Here is a 15808-nt window from a genome sequence, read left to right on the forward strand (position 1 = left end):
TTACTTTTGCAAACTTTCAAGCTGTGTAATATTTCAATGTTGTTGTTTTTTTCTTTGTATATATACTTAAATCACATAGAATGTTGTAAAATCAGTATGACCATGTCTAGTCTTCAAACTTAAAATAAACTTTTGAAAATCGGTGGTACCTTTGAAGCAGTTATAATTAAACATATTTGTTAAGAATACACAACTTGTCTGTGAATTCCCACTACTTATTACACATACTTGGTTTATTTTTATTTGTACAAAACTATTAATGTGATTAAAATAGAAATTATAATAGCCTAATATACACTGAGTAAAATGTGTTTTCTGAAGATTACTAAAATGTATACATGCCTTATGGGATTTTTTCCTCTCTCTCTCTCTCTCTCTCTCTCTCTCTCTCTCTCCCTCTCCCTTTCTCTCTCTCTTTCTCTGTTCTTGTCTCTCTTCCTCCCTCCTTCCCTCTCTCCCTCCTTTTCTGATATCAAGACCTCATGTTCTGGCTGGTGTAGCCACACTTCTAGCCTTGCTTTTTGGTGGTGACTGGTGAAGGATTTTTGGAAACTTCTACCTGGAGTGGTTTGGAACCCTGAGTCTCCTAAGTAGCTAGGATTACCTGTGCCCAGACCTCATGATCATTAAACTTGTAGAAATTTTCCACTTATTTTTTTGCTCCATATATATATATATAAAGTTGTCTTTACTAAGACTTCTCTCTCCATAATATTCAGATGACTTTACTATTGTTTTGTTATTTACTCATTCCATGATGTTCAGGAGTATCATGAAATGGGACAGTCAGAAGTAAACAATGACATGACACGAACAATCTATTTTCCATCACACTTCAGCTATTACTTAATGAAAAGCATAAAACTTGTCATCTTCGCAAGTTGCTACTGGCTCTATGAAAGTCACTAGGAAAATATTAAATATATTTACTTCCCATTTTCTCCTATTTTCTTTAGCTTCAAATATTGGGAAAAAATTAAGATATTAATGTTGGCAACTTTGCATTTCAATGAATCTCTGACAAGTCTCATTATTGACTTCTTACATGTACTGACATATTCTCAAATGTTTCTACTTTTGCATTGGAATGAGAATTATTTGACAGGGTTCTATTGTTAGCCTAATTTTTGTACACACACATACCCAAATATGATTCTTAATTCAAAGCAACTATACAACATGCATGCTTTCAATAGGTCAATAATAAATTATGATAACATCTATACAAGGTAAAAAAAATCATTCTGTTAATAACTGCTTGGCCAATTTGAAATGTGTTTCTACCATATAATGAAAAATTAGAAAATAAAAAACATTTGTTATTTGTAACTTTTAAATACAACTATCTACTATTTCAGCTTTAAATGGATGACTTGATTTTGGAAGGTCAACAAAATGTGTTGTTCTTGAGATACACTGATTTCTTTTTACAAAATGTTTTTATGAAATTAACAAAGTAGTATATTGCTTATTCGTGAAAATTACCATTTTTCACCTTTGATGTACAAAAGGACCCTTTACTCCAACAGATAAAGTGGAGTATTAAACCACTTTGTCAGTACAGAAATGTTACAATTGCCCCAAAACAAAATACATTGTCATTTGTCTTTACAAAGTCAGAGAATGCCTAGTATAAGTAGCAATTTTTTTATTGGTTTTGAAAGTGGAAATGGAATTCCATGATTCTCCTGTAGTAAATATCTGTAATTTATATTGGGTGCTTCACCATTACTGCCAAATAAGAGTTTTCCACAGTAGACAAGTGGCACTTATTCAAAGAGTTACTTTTATTAGATGAATTCAGTAGAAGTAAGGGAAAAAAACATTTTTTGGAAAAGGTACCTTATTTGGTTGTTTCTGCATAAATTGGCCGAAACTTATGGAGTTATTGGAAAACACTAATGCCGTGAAAAAATGACACAGTAGCCCCAGGAAATGATCACCCTACCCATATTTAAGATTTTCATGTGGTGAATGCCTCTGATTTAATTTAGTTTTAAAGTTCTCAAAAGCATGAACCACACTCTTTATACTTACATAAAATGCCTGTGGTGCCCTTCACATATACATATGTTAATACGGGCAAGGGATTACAATATAAAATCAACCCACTGCTTTTTGGTTTAAGGATGCGGCTGCAAAGTTATTGAAGGTACATTTAACCCCAAGGGCCAATGAAAACAGATTTTTGGTCATGTATATAAACATCAAAACAAAGCACAGTTGAGAATTAATGGAAAGACAGGGATTGACTGTGTGCACATGATAAATAAAGCACAAATGTATTAAGTGTGACTGTGGCCAAGGGATATATTAAACATATTTACCTAATGACTTCTCCACTTTTGAGGAGCATAGCAAAACATAAAAAGAAAATAATAATAATAATGATGATGATGATGATGATGATGATGATAATAATAATAACAATAATAAAAGCTTTGCATTTCTGGGAGTCACTCAGTTCTCCTAGAGGATAATGAAATATAATGACATTTCCTGCATACAACCAGGGAGGAAGACCTGACCAGAGTGACTAAAAATGACAGACCACAAAGGAAATGCTAAATCACCAACATCAGAAGTTTTATTTCCCTGGTACCCAAATATCCTTGGCAACCATATGCTAATAAATAAATACAGGTTCTGGCAATAGAATCAACACAAAAAGAAGCCTCCTTTAATAGTGTTAATACTTTGATTAGATGCTTGACAAATATAACAACCAAGGCACTAAGAGCTACCTACAAAGAACAGTAAGATTAACATAGTGTTTTTCAATGGAAAGAAATGAATGAACTTTACTATAATACCCTTGCACATCAGAAAAAAAATGAGAATAGCAAGAAAGGAAGTAAATGAGGGGAGAGTAATATGTGTCCATTCGGAATATCATTTTATAAAATGTTTTAATTCAATTATCTTTTTGAAAGTAGATATATTCTTTTTTTTCTACAGTGTAACTCACTCTTCTATAACTCTGAGACATTATTATGAAAGGTGAAAACAATTACTACTGGGGCTCAGACCTGCTTTCTATACAGGTAGTGTTTGCTGGCTGTATGGCTTGGCATGCTAGGTGGCCAATGTGAGTTGAGAGAATTGTTTGCATCTTGTCAATAGGAGTTGTGAGTGGTTTGGTAAGGAGAGAGAAATTTGAAGACGGAAGCCTAAGAGGGGTTTTAAGAGAAAAATAATAAAGCTATTGAAAAACGTGTGTAGATTTCTTTCTATATGATGAGCAGAGCTATGTGTTATTCCCAGAAAATATTGTGAGGAAATCCTAGTTTCTCCCTCACTAAACTTTATTGTTGATTTTTCAGAGGAATGTATGTCAGAATATGAAATATCTCTTGAAAGTTGGCCTGAAGCATGAATCAAGTCTAACCATGGGGGACCTCCACTTGGAGGAAAACAGAATGCAAGTTCATGGTTGGGTTTTTTTTTGTGAGTTTCTTTCTTTTGTTTTGGTGTTTGTTTGTTTGCTTGTTTGTTTTAATTTTTCTCCTCTTCATTTGTTCTAATGGTCTTCAGTGCTTTTTAAGCTGACCCTTTAACAGTTGTCTTTCACTTAAATATTCATAATCCAAATTCTTGTATAACTTTATTCCAGGACTCAAACTCTGTCTTTAGCATTTCCCTATCTGCATTTAATGTCACCAGTTCTAAACCTTGTTTGGAACAAATATTCTTTTCCTTCTCCAACAAATTTTCACACATGTATTCCTATTTTGTTCCCCTAAAGCCATTTTCATAGCATAGAGAGCCATGCAATTGGCACCAGGATCTCTATCATTTAAGAAATTTACTGAGTGTCTAGTAATGGTGAAAAGACTAGTGAAACTATCAAGAACAAAATGCATATCAGAGCAGCTGCCTGAGGCAGCACAAAATGGCCACACCAGAGAACACGAGTTCAAGTGAAATCTAGCTTCATTTCACACTGATAATCTGAATTAGGAAGAAGTCTGACCACAGGCAGTGCCTTTGTATCTATCATATTCACAGGAAATGACCTTTTATCTAATTGATATTTTCTGAACTAGGACCGGGGTTTGGTTGGTTATAATGCCTGGGTACTATTTTTATTAAAGTCAATTGTCTAGAATGAAAGGCTATAACTATTTATGTAACTTTTTCAGTGCATTTATCTTGGACTGCAATTATTCTCTCCCTAGTACAGTACAACACACACAAAAATATCCCATCCTTTGTTCCACCTTCCCTCCACTGACCATGGCCTGCATATGGAACCTAAAATGAGTAAGGTAGTTCTTCCTCTCCCTCTCTTTCTTTGTCATAGTCTTGCCTTTAAAAATCACTAAGCCAACATTGTATGATTGTAACAGATTAAGTATACTCAATTTTCAAGGATTTGTAATCCAGATAACCATGTTTCCTATCTGTCTAGATTCAGAGAACTTGCTGAAAATGAGGGTAGAATTTTGTGAAGAAATACAGTGAGGGGTGACCCCAATTGCATTAACACTTTTAGATGGGCCTAAGACCTTTGCTTCTGAAATTTCTTTAAGGTAATGTTTATAACTTTTAAGATGTTTGTTTACTCTAGATTGACTTTTTTTTTGTCAAGTGGGGAGCCTGAAATCTGGTCCTGGGCGCTGTCCCTCAGCTATTTAGCTCAAGGCTAGCGCTCTACCACTTGAGTCACAGTGCCACTTCCAGCCTTTTCTGCTTATGTGGTACTGAGGAATTGAACCCAGGGCCTCATGCATGCAAGGCCAGTACTCTAGCACTGAGCCAACTTCCCAGCACTAAATTGACTTTTTTCCCATATTTATTTTTATTGTAAAAATACTTCACAGAGGGGTTACAGTTACATGAGTAGGGTAAGGAGTACATTTCCTATTAAGCATTGTTACCTCCTCCTTAGATTGACTTTTTAATGACATTTGCAAAATGTTTTTACTTGCTTTATCCTCATGTGCATGCTAATTGGTTATTTGAACCAAGAATTTATTTAGGAATGCAAAAAGAACTAATAATTTGTACATTGGTGGTGTTCTAGTGTCTGAATGAAACTGCATCATACCAGAAGAAAATGAATCACAATGCTGTGATTTTCAAAACTTGATCGGTGATTCTACTACAAGTTCTACTGAGACAATTCAATAAATTTGTGGGACATTGACTTATACATTCTAATCATAAATATAAAATATATGTTGCTAAAAATACATACATCTTTTAAGTTAGCTTACATTTCAGGAATAGCCACTACTCTGTTCACATGAAAGTAAGAATAATATTTTCTCATATTTCTTTCTATGAGACTATCCTCTGGTTTTCAGAATGTATGGAATACTATATTAAAATCTAAATTGCTCTCTATCACAAATTTTAGTTGTACAATAGTGACTTTGACTAAACTAAAATTTACTTTACTGTCAAGAACATTTATTAGAAAAGATCTATTCTAATGAATTGGCTTCAGTATTGTAAGTTAATTTTTAAGCAAATGTGGTAATCCATTGTCTTCTTTCTTGTGCTACCTATCTTATGATCAAAGAAAGAACTCATTCTTCAAGAGATCAAACATCCTGATGTTATTCCAAGGCCAAAGATACATGCATTTTACTATTTTGAACATATTTTAGCTGTGGTGCTTTAAGTTGCAGGTTTGATTTAGAAACCTACCTTTTTAATCTATTTCTATGTCCCAGACACCCTACAAGATTCGGCAGCTTCTGAAAGGAAGTTGCATGCTCCTCTTTATTTTAGGCCATGGGTCTGGAAAATCTTACTGCCCACAGAACTTTGCCAATCCCACTGGTTACAGAGCAGACAACCACAGCTTTCAAGGAGTCATTCATAACCCTGCAGACTGTTCATGTGGTGGCATCTTTCTAACGTTCGCAGCACAAGCGCTGTGCCAACCATAACTTTTCTGCTAGAGATATCACTGACCAGCCTGTCATTCACTCAGCCACATAGAAGTCGATTACTATGCCTATCCAAACAGATCTCTAGAAACTGTCTGTGAGAAATTGTAGCCCAGTGTTACTATAGTAGAGTTGGAGATAAATAAGAAATTTGTCATGGAAGCAATCTGAGTAGGAAAAACACTAGACATTGTATTTTGTTCTTGTTCTTTTTCACCCTTGTTTTATAAAAATAAAAGTGGTTTATGGGGATGGGAAGAAGTGAGAACCAAGATTTGGGTATACTGGCAATACAAAGGTTGTTTTTTCAAGGTTTACATACATTGAAATGTCTTCTGAATGGTGGTATAGATATTTTGTGGTGTCTGTGTTCAAATAAAACACTTAATACTCCCAAATCATATTAGATGATAGGATTGTCATATGACATCAAAGCAGTAAATGACTCTCCCACTATAAACAGAATCTGTGGAAACTATGGCCACTTTAAAAGTCTCTTTTCTGGCTCAAAGATATTTGTGGAGAAGTTCAGATATCTTTTTTTCCATTATGGCCTATGTCATTTCCTCCATCATTCTGAAAGATTATTATTGTGGCTATTCCTAGACTCTGCCCAAATAAATCCTGTATTGGTGCCAAGAAAAGCATCTTGTGTACTTGTTCACCTCTGTTAATACATCACTACAGCAATCCCTGTTTCTGGCCTCATGAAATTATAGTCACATGCTAGAGTTGTTTAATTCATATTCCCAGTTCTATAATCCTAAACCTATTACTGGACTTACCTGGAATGGCCACTATACTGTCTTCAAAACCATCTCCTCATCCAAACATCAGACATTACCCCCCTTCCCCCATCTCTCTTCTTCCAATGCCCAGTGTATCACTACATAGTCCATACTGGCACTGAATTTTCAATCTTCCAGCCTCCATCTCTAGAGTGACAGGATTATTGGCATGCACCATCATGCCAGGCTTCTCTCTTAAACTTTGAGTATTTCTTTATTTCCACTAGTCTTTTTTTTTTTTTTTTTTTGGCAGCAAGCTGCACAGGATGGAAGATGGTGGCCTTTGATGCCTCTGCACTCAGTAAATATGGGTCTGTTCTCCTGAGACCCACAAAAATTTGTTCAAAGGGCTCCCCCTGTTGGTCTTGCTCATTAAAAGCATATGTGAATTAGCAGCTGATAAAGAGGCAGAAGCTCTTGGGCAGTAAATGTAAGAATACTATGTATAATTGTTAGGATGAATGGAAAAGGTATGAAGATTGGGAAGGCCTTTCAATAGAACTAGCTAAATAGAAGTTTTGTGTATGGAAATTTGGAAGAAATAATTTCCTCCCGTTTAGTTCTCCTTATTAGAGCACTTATTTAGTCAAGGGAAGTACCAAGTGTCAAGAAGCATGTAAATCTTGATTAAGATGAATCTTGAATATAAAAAAGCATGTAAATCTTGATTCTATCTGTTTATGGGTGGATCCAGTGGGCAAGAGGAGGGAGAAAGGACAGAGTGACAGGAAATGGATACTGTAGAAGTATATCATGTATAGGTATGAAAGCAACAAAATAAACCCCACCAAAGCTGTTAAAAGAAAAGGGAGGATAAGGGAAAGAGTAATAGACATGGGGCAAATTCAATCAAAGTACATTGTATGTAAGCTGTAAATATTACAATGTAACCACTCTGTACAATTAATGTATGCTAATGTCTTAAATCATGTCAATCTGAAAACAGGGGTGTGAAAAGCATGAAAGTTGAGAGGGGTGCGAATGGGAATTCCATGACTGTGGGTCTATGGAGTATTCCAAAGTGTGGAAGGAACTCCATCGTAGCAGAGTATAACTTTGTACTTTGCAAATAAGTGAGCATGATTTTTCAAAAAAAAAGTAAGTCTTCTTAAAGATAAGGCCCCACAAAAGCTTTACTGTTTGGGGTGGGTGGGTAACTGTGGAGATAAGGAAAGAGATACTTCAAAGTAAGAATCACTTAATCTTCAAATGCAGGTAAGAGTTTAAGACTGTCAGAGCCAGGTGCTGGTGGCTAATATCTAGAATCTTAGCCTCTTCCCTTCCTCCCCTCCCCCTCTCTCCCATAGGCTTCAAGGATATCTGTTCAAAGCCTGCTTGGGCAAGAAAGTCTGTGATACTTTCATCTCCAATTAACCAGCAAAAAGCCAGGAGTGGAGCTGTGGCTCAAATGGTAGGGTGCAAACCTTAAAAATAAAAAGGGACAGCATCCAGACCTTGAGTAGAAGAAGCCCCATTACTGGCCCTAAAATAAAGTTTTCTTTGAAACACAGATTTTCCATGGCTTATTCCCCTAGTATTTTATTCCTATTGGATGTCTTTTAACAACACTCCCAACAAATACTACAAGCAACTACAAAACCTGTATCTGCAGCAATGAAAGCTTCTCCTCCAGGCAAGAATTCCACTTTCTTGTCCATGCTCTTGAAGAGATTTATTTCTGAAATTGTTAGTGAAAAGCAAGTCTGCCAAAGCTGGGGGAGAGAGAGAGAGAGAGAGAAAGAGAGAGAGAGAGAGAGAGAGAGAGAATGGAATGTGTATGTGTATGTGTATGTATGTGTATATGTGAAAGCTATGCCCTTGTCCCCTTTCTGTAACATGCTTTGCACGTGCCCTCAAAAATAAAATAAAAAAAAAGTCAGGACAGACTGTCATTTTGTTCAGCGAAAAGGCTCCGGGTGCAATACTAAAAACTTCTGTTGGGATCTTTCAGTTTGTAATGAATTTTGACTGAAAGAGCTTTTATCTCTGCCTCAGTAACCTTCCCCTTATCACTCAGCAGGAGCCAGCTGCCTCCTTCAGGTGACATTCTGACAGACACAACAGACACCTCTTCCTGCTATTTCACATTTATCCAGACTTCCTTGGAGTGAGATAGCTTTCCCTGGCTATTTACTCTTAGAGGCAGAGGAAAAGCCCTTGCTTCAAAGATTGAGCTGCTATTTCCTGCAGCCAGACCCACACTGTCTAGAAAGCACACTGGAGCATGGTAATCACATCCCTTTATGTTCTACATTAAACGGGGAAGTGTATGGAGTCATTCAAAAGGTGCACGACTCAGTGTACTCCGCTGCAACATCTACACATAAACGTAGCTGAAAGTAGATTTAGAAGTGAGGATTAGATTTAAAGTACCTCTACATGACTCTGCATGAATTTGTCTCTTTTCAACTTTTCTAGTTGTGCAGGACCACAGCACTGAACAGGTCATTCATAAAGAATAGAATGAGTGTTCTTTGTGGCCACACATTTTGCTTAAAATCTTGCAAATTGATTATATGTCTAGGACAAGGTCAAAAGCTATGTACATATGACCATGTAAGAAGATGCTAAATGAAATGAACCCCAAGATAGGGACACAAGAGGTTTTATCTTTGTTGCTGTTGTTTTAATGCGCCTATACTATATTATGTAATTATTTGGTTCCTTTTGTATGTTTTATCTCCCTAGTATAACTCCTATTTTCACTGTATTTGATTCCAATGTCCTGCATCTTGTATATACATTTTTCTAATTTGAGGAGGGGAAGAGAAATAACAAAATGATGAAATAAGGATACAGGATGATCCATTGTAACAATGAGATGTAGAAGACACTATGTTGGAAATGAGCTTTACAACTTTGGTGGGGGGAGGGAGGAGTTGGAGAAGTGGGGAGGGAAGGAATGGTAGGGGAAAAACAACAGAGGGGTAACAATGCTCGATAGGAAATGGACTCATTACCTTACTCATGTAACTGTAACCCTTTGTACAGAATCTTTACAGTAAAAACATATTTAAAAAAGCAAAAAAAAAAAAAAAAAAAAAAATCTTGCAAATTGAGCCATGAAGAATTTGGGCACAAATCCATTTCAAACCCCTATGCTGTCTCAGGGGTGGCCAAAAGAAAGATATGTGCCAAAAAATGTCACACGGGGTAATTTTAAGATTTCTTTCTCCTACCTCATTTATGATTTTAATTCACTACCACCTACAAAATCCTACCTACAAAATTCTACCCTGTGTCAGCCCTATCCACACCCTCATAAGAGCAAATATAATAAAAATTCTTTCTGTAATAGCAAACTGAAATCATTACTTAGATGGGAGCTTATATTCTACCAAATCACATGTTATGCCACAAGAAGATATTGGATTCTTGACATTCTCTCTTTTTATAAGGTCACCGATCTCTGCGAGAGGATGTGCTTGTAACAGCCCATTGTCTCAAACTGTGTAAGAGGTCAAGGGAAAGAATATTAATTGACAAATATTACATAAAACACGAATGGATGGCTCTAATATTTATGAGACTTATTATGTGCCATCACTGAAGGAAGACCTCATTTATTTGTCTCATTTAATTCTTGTAGGAGGCCTCTGACTTTGATGGTAATATTATCTCCATGTTACACATGAGGAAACTAAAGTACCTACGTTTAAGTGTCCTGCTAGTGTAGAATGGGCTCAGGTCATGAACTCATATAGTCTGAGTTTGGAGCTCCTGTTCTTTATTGCTGTGTGTTTATGTGGCAAGCTTCTGATCATTCATTAAGCAATTTGCTAACTATATCCTGTTCTTTATCCAGAAATTGGGGGGGAATGACAAAATAAAGTGCATTGTTCGTTCTTATCCTGAAGTTTCTTTTTCAAATCAGTTTGTAAATTTAGATGTGCTATTTTTCCAATTGTCTCCTGCCTTCACTTTAATTATATTCAATTACATAGCACCTATCCATGGGGATTGTATATTTAAATCATAGAATTACTCGTAAGTTGACAGTTAAATTGTTAATGTTTTAAAAAATACTAAAAAATAGGATTGAAATATTTAGCTTACTTGGGAGAGTGTTTTCCTAGCAAATGTAAGGCCCTGAGTTGGAAACTCAGCACTGCAAATAATAATTTACTAAGATACATAGATATTTTATTTCTTGATCCTGACTACTGAGGTTATTAAGCTGTTGTTTTGTTGTTGTTGTTGTTGTTGTTTATGGAATAAAGCTTATTAAACATAATGCATTGGCTGTGATTTCATGCACTGAGTACCAAGTGGTGCTTGGTAACCAAGTAAGTCAGGAAGTGGTGTGTCAAAGGGCAGCTGTCAATGTCTGATACACTGAAGCTCATCTCTTTCTCTAACGGAACAAGATATGTCGGTTCTCAGAGACTACATTGGTCTAGTTCCTTCCTGGCCCTACCAGGGAGCCTGCAGGTTTCCTTCTTATCTTTCAAAGTTTTAGAAATAGACAAATGATGACTATAGCCTGTCAGGGCTGTTTTTCCAGCTTGAATCCAGTAACCAAAGACATTGTCTCACACTGTTTGATTTCCAGGTCTCACTGTCCCCTGAACTCTGCCTTATTTGTCAACACAGTTAAATTGAAAAGAACATAAATTACCTTCAAATGTTTTTCCACCTCAAGAAGGAAAGACTCCTGGGTTGCATATCCATCTTAATTATTGACTAATTACCTGTGACAATGGAAAGAGTAGAAGACTAATATGCTGTTTACTTCAGAAAAATAATAATAGTCCTAACTGAGGGACGTGATGACCAATTAAAACACAAAGGAAAGGAAAAAGAAATACAAAGATATGTGATCTGTACTCATGTATATAAATATTCTGGGAAGCCCCTTCCTGTTTGATAAGAAAACTTCTTGCAAGAAGTCCAGAATAGCAGCACCAAGATGATAACGTTAGTACTAAGCCTTAAAAAAAGGATTAGTGAGGTTTTATGAATATTTTTCTAGAGGGAGTAATGTATTTATTTTAAAAACATAGCCTATGTATCAGCACCAAATAATGGGATGTGGGAAGATTCAAAAGATTTGAGGTCCACCTGTACACAAGTGACAGAATATTAGGCTAAAAATGTGGACTAAGCCAACATTTGAAGGAATACTCAAAATTTTCCCCAGGTGTGAGGACATGCCTTCAATCAAATGGGGAGCCAATGAAGATTTTTCAACAAAGCATTTTTAATGTACATTTCACTGCCACAATAATGGCCAACACAAGAGTATATTCCATTCTTACCCAATAAATCAAGAATAGAAAACCCTTGCTGATAGGGCTTCATCACATTGTTTGAGTCCCATATTGTTGTGTGTACCAGATACTTGCCCATTGTAAACAGTCTCAGATGACTGATACATTCCTCCCACTTTTGCTCTCAAAAAAAGTCAAAAGAAAAGGAGGATCCAGGGAGAAATGTAATCAATGAACCAGAACTTGCATATCCCTCAGACAAAATCTAGTCACATGTTCATGCCTAGCCACAAAAGAATCAGAAAAATGCATTCCTCACTTATAATGTCTGGTGCATCACAGAAAGGGAGAATAGACGCAGAAAAATAGCTAACAATCTTCACTTTACAAAGAAATCTTCATTCGTAAAAATAGTGTTTAATTTTCAAGATGTGAAGAGAGAGAATTAAACCATCAGCTGAGTGGCAGAGTACTTGCCTAGCAAGTAGAGGACCTTGAATTTAAATCCCCAGTATCACCCAAAAGAAAAGAAGAAAAGAAAAAAAAGGGATAAGAAAGTGACTGGAGAGAAGGAAGAGCTTAATTAGAAGAATATTAAGCAGCCTTGTTATGGGTAGATAAAACAAATGAGAAGCACTGACAGTAGAAATAGTGATGAGGAAGTCTGTATGTTGTAAACCATACATCCAAAAGACCCAGGAACTGGCACATACAGGATTGAGGCAAGTATCGCCAGAAGCATGGCTTTCTGCCTGCATTATTAAATTGCTCCACTGAGCAGCAGCAGCTGAGAAGAGCCACTTCAGGCAATCCTCTTTTGTAATCCAACATTAATTCCTGCTCTTTTCCGTTCACTGTGAACCCGGTTCCCATCCCCTTTGCCCAGCATCACACTGCCCCCCTGAGCCCAAGACAGCACATAGGGCTCAGGCATGCTCGCAGAGCTAGTAATTAGTGACAGGATCTTCATGCACTGCTTGCTGCCTGGGGGGGGAGGGGGGGACTTCACTCTACAGAATCATTCCCTCTGAACCGTTACCAACATTATTTTTTAAAAATTTTTCAGACAAACTGATACAATACACTGTGAATTATGAACTCATAAAGCCATTTGTTCATGTTCTTTTGTGTACAGAAGGAAAAGCAGAACCTTCGTCCAGATGTCTGATGATTCCCAAGATCTAAATTAAGCAGATACATTCATGTTTCATGGCTAATAGTATTTGGCTCCACATCAAGAATTTTTTCTTTCTCTATGTATACATGAAACTAAAGATACAGAACACAGATATGTTAAAAAGTGTTAGATATTTTCACATAACTTTTTAAAGCTTTGATATTTTTTTAGACACAGTGCTTGCACTCCTAATTAAGGGAATGAATTTGTGAGTGCAAAGACTGATCTCATTCAACTACTAAACACATTAAGAAGCTGCCATTCAGGAAGATTCTTAGGACAAAGGTTAACCTCACTTTCCCCTTAGGGTTTCTATTGTCATTATTTTTTTTTTAATTTTTATTTTAATTTTTATTTTTTGTGAACATACTGTTCAGAGGGGTTACAATTACAAGGGCAAGATAATGAGTACATTTCTTATCAAGCATTGCAGCCTCCCCCTTTGTTTACCCTTCACATCCCTTCCCAGCCTAGCCCCGCCCACCCCCACCCCACCCCCCACCTAATTCTCCCCTAAGGGAGAATTCTCTCTAAGGGTTCATTTTCCTAACATCACATTATCTGACCTTTTCTGCTTGACTCATACATATACTAGATATTTCAAATAAGGGAAACCATGGGACCTATGTTTCTTTGGGCTTGGCTTACTTCACTTAATATAATTTTTTCCAAGCCTTTCCATTTCCTAACAAATGGGGCAATGCCATTCTTTCTGATGAAGTCTATTGCCATTATTTTTATACACCAACTGGTCTGTTTAATTTCTACATTTCTAATCCTCCATGGAAGCTCTTTCCTATGATCATAATAACCTTTCTTAACGGTGTCCTGTGGAAGCAGCCTCTTCATCCCTAAAAGTCATCTTATCTTTGTGTCAGGCAATTTGAATGACCATAATGTGTTGCTTCCCAGATCCTTGATTTCTGCCTTTCTACCATATCTTTCATGCCACTGGAAGCAATTTCATTTCCAAGACTTTGTCACCATCAAGATTCATGTCTCCTTTGATAGTTTAAACTTTAATATCCTTCTCTGTAACCACAGTCATCTATTTGTCAGGATTTCACTTCCTTACTTTCATTTAATTGCTCTTTGTTCTCAGGCTGATCATCATTTCCTAGGCAGAAGGGATTCATATAACCATAAGACCAACTTCACTAGTATTTTTGGACTGCTCGAAAAAGTCTTCACTGAGAGACTAGCACACCGCAAATAGGAATGATGTTTATGTTACAATGGAGTAAATGACCCTCTCCTCCTGTGTCACTTTCCGCTTCCAGCATACAGATCCCGAAAGTCTATTCCCTTAAACCAGTCTCAGAAGGATCTCTTCAAGGACTGCATTTGGTGGCCAGTGTCACCTAAAGAAAAGTCATAGTGCTATAAAGATGGCGACGATGACAACTTCATCTCTTACTCCTATAGACTCCCTCAAACTTTGCTCTTCATTAACATGAATGAATAACTCCTTGACCAATCTCACCTCCCATGAGCCCCCTAGCCAGGTTGAACCTAAGCTATTGTCACTTGATTCAGTCCCTCAGCCCTATCAAGAGACCCTTACTGGGAGCGGAGGAAACTAAGGTCATAGAGACCCTCTGAACTCTTCACTCTCCTTTCTCTGAGCTCCACTGGTCTGATATCAAGAGGAATTATTCCTCTTGGCTGAATTTGCCCCCTTGCCTTGTTCAAAATCCTGTAGAGTGAACTTGACCCACATTCTTCCTGATTGCTCTCATTCTTTTTCTCTATTCTCTGCCCTTACCTTAAAGTTCTCAGTATTGAAAAGTAAAAAGATATGAGTTTCACAGTTAAGGATGTATTTATATATTCTTGATATCTAAAATAGAAACTTTAATGTGTCCATGCTTTGATCACCCTGCATAAGTTAGAATAAGAAAGAAAACATTCACCACAGGTTTTTACATGAGCACTAGCTGCTGTAATAGTGATTATTCCCCCTCTGGATACACTGACAAACACCTACAATACTGTTTTCCAGATATCATTGCAGGGTAACAAACTACCCTAGACTTGATGTTGTAAAATGGTAAACTTCAAACACCTATGTTGTAGTTGAGTAATTTGAATGAAGTGCATCAGTTGAGAACTTTTATTATCACTCTTTAATGGTGAATTGACTTATAACTCTGTGTGTCAAATTTACTAGTTTATTCTATTTTGAGTCTCCATTAACTGGTCCTACCTTTACTATACCCTAAAATTAGCACTAATAAAAGGATTTTCAAATATGCTTTTAATTATTTAGCAGTTTTGATTATGTACTTCACAAATTTTTATATAATGTTTCATTTATCAAGTGATTACTTTTTTACAGACTTCTCATCAAATAATTCTGTGAGTATTTGTTGTCTATTTTTATTCTCTATTTTCTTTTGATAGACTATTATAATCATTAATCTTGTTTGTTAACTTTATTGTTTTGAGACATGCCTAGGAGATGAATAAAGTGAACTTCTGGGTGTATCTGTGAGCATTTCCTGAGAGGCTTAGCATAGCAACTGAGGGAGAAAGACTCATCTAGGCTGTGAGCCCAGATGGAGCGAAAGGTAGAAGGGGACAGCCAGCCAGTGAGGCAAGCTCTACTCTTTCTCAACCAGAGCATTTACTACAGCTATCATCATCCAGAAATATCAGGCTCCTGCCTCTTCAGTCTTTCCATTCAACTCATACCACAGAGCTCTCTACAGAATTCCAGATCTTCAACCTTGG

This window comes from Dipodomys spectabilis, unplaced genomic scaffold, assembly GCF_019054845.1.
Source record: "Dipodomys spectabilis isolate Male_0828 unplaced genomic scaffold, ASM1905484v1 ptg000140l, whole genome shotgun sequence".
NCBI lineage: Eukaryota > Metazoa > Chordata > Mammalia > Rodentia > Heteromyidae > Dipodomys > Dipodomys spectabilis.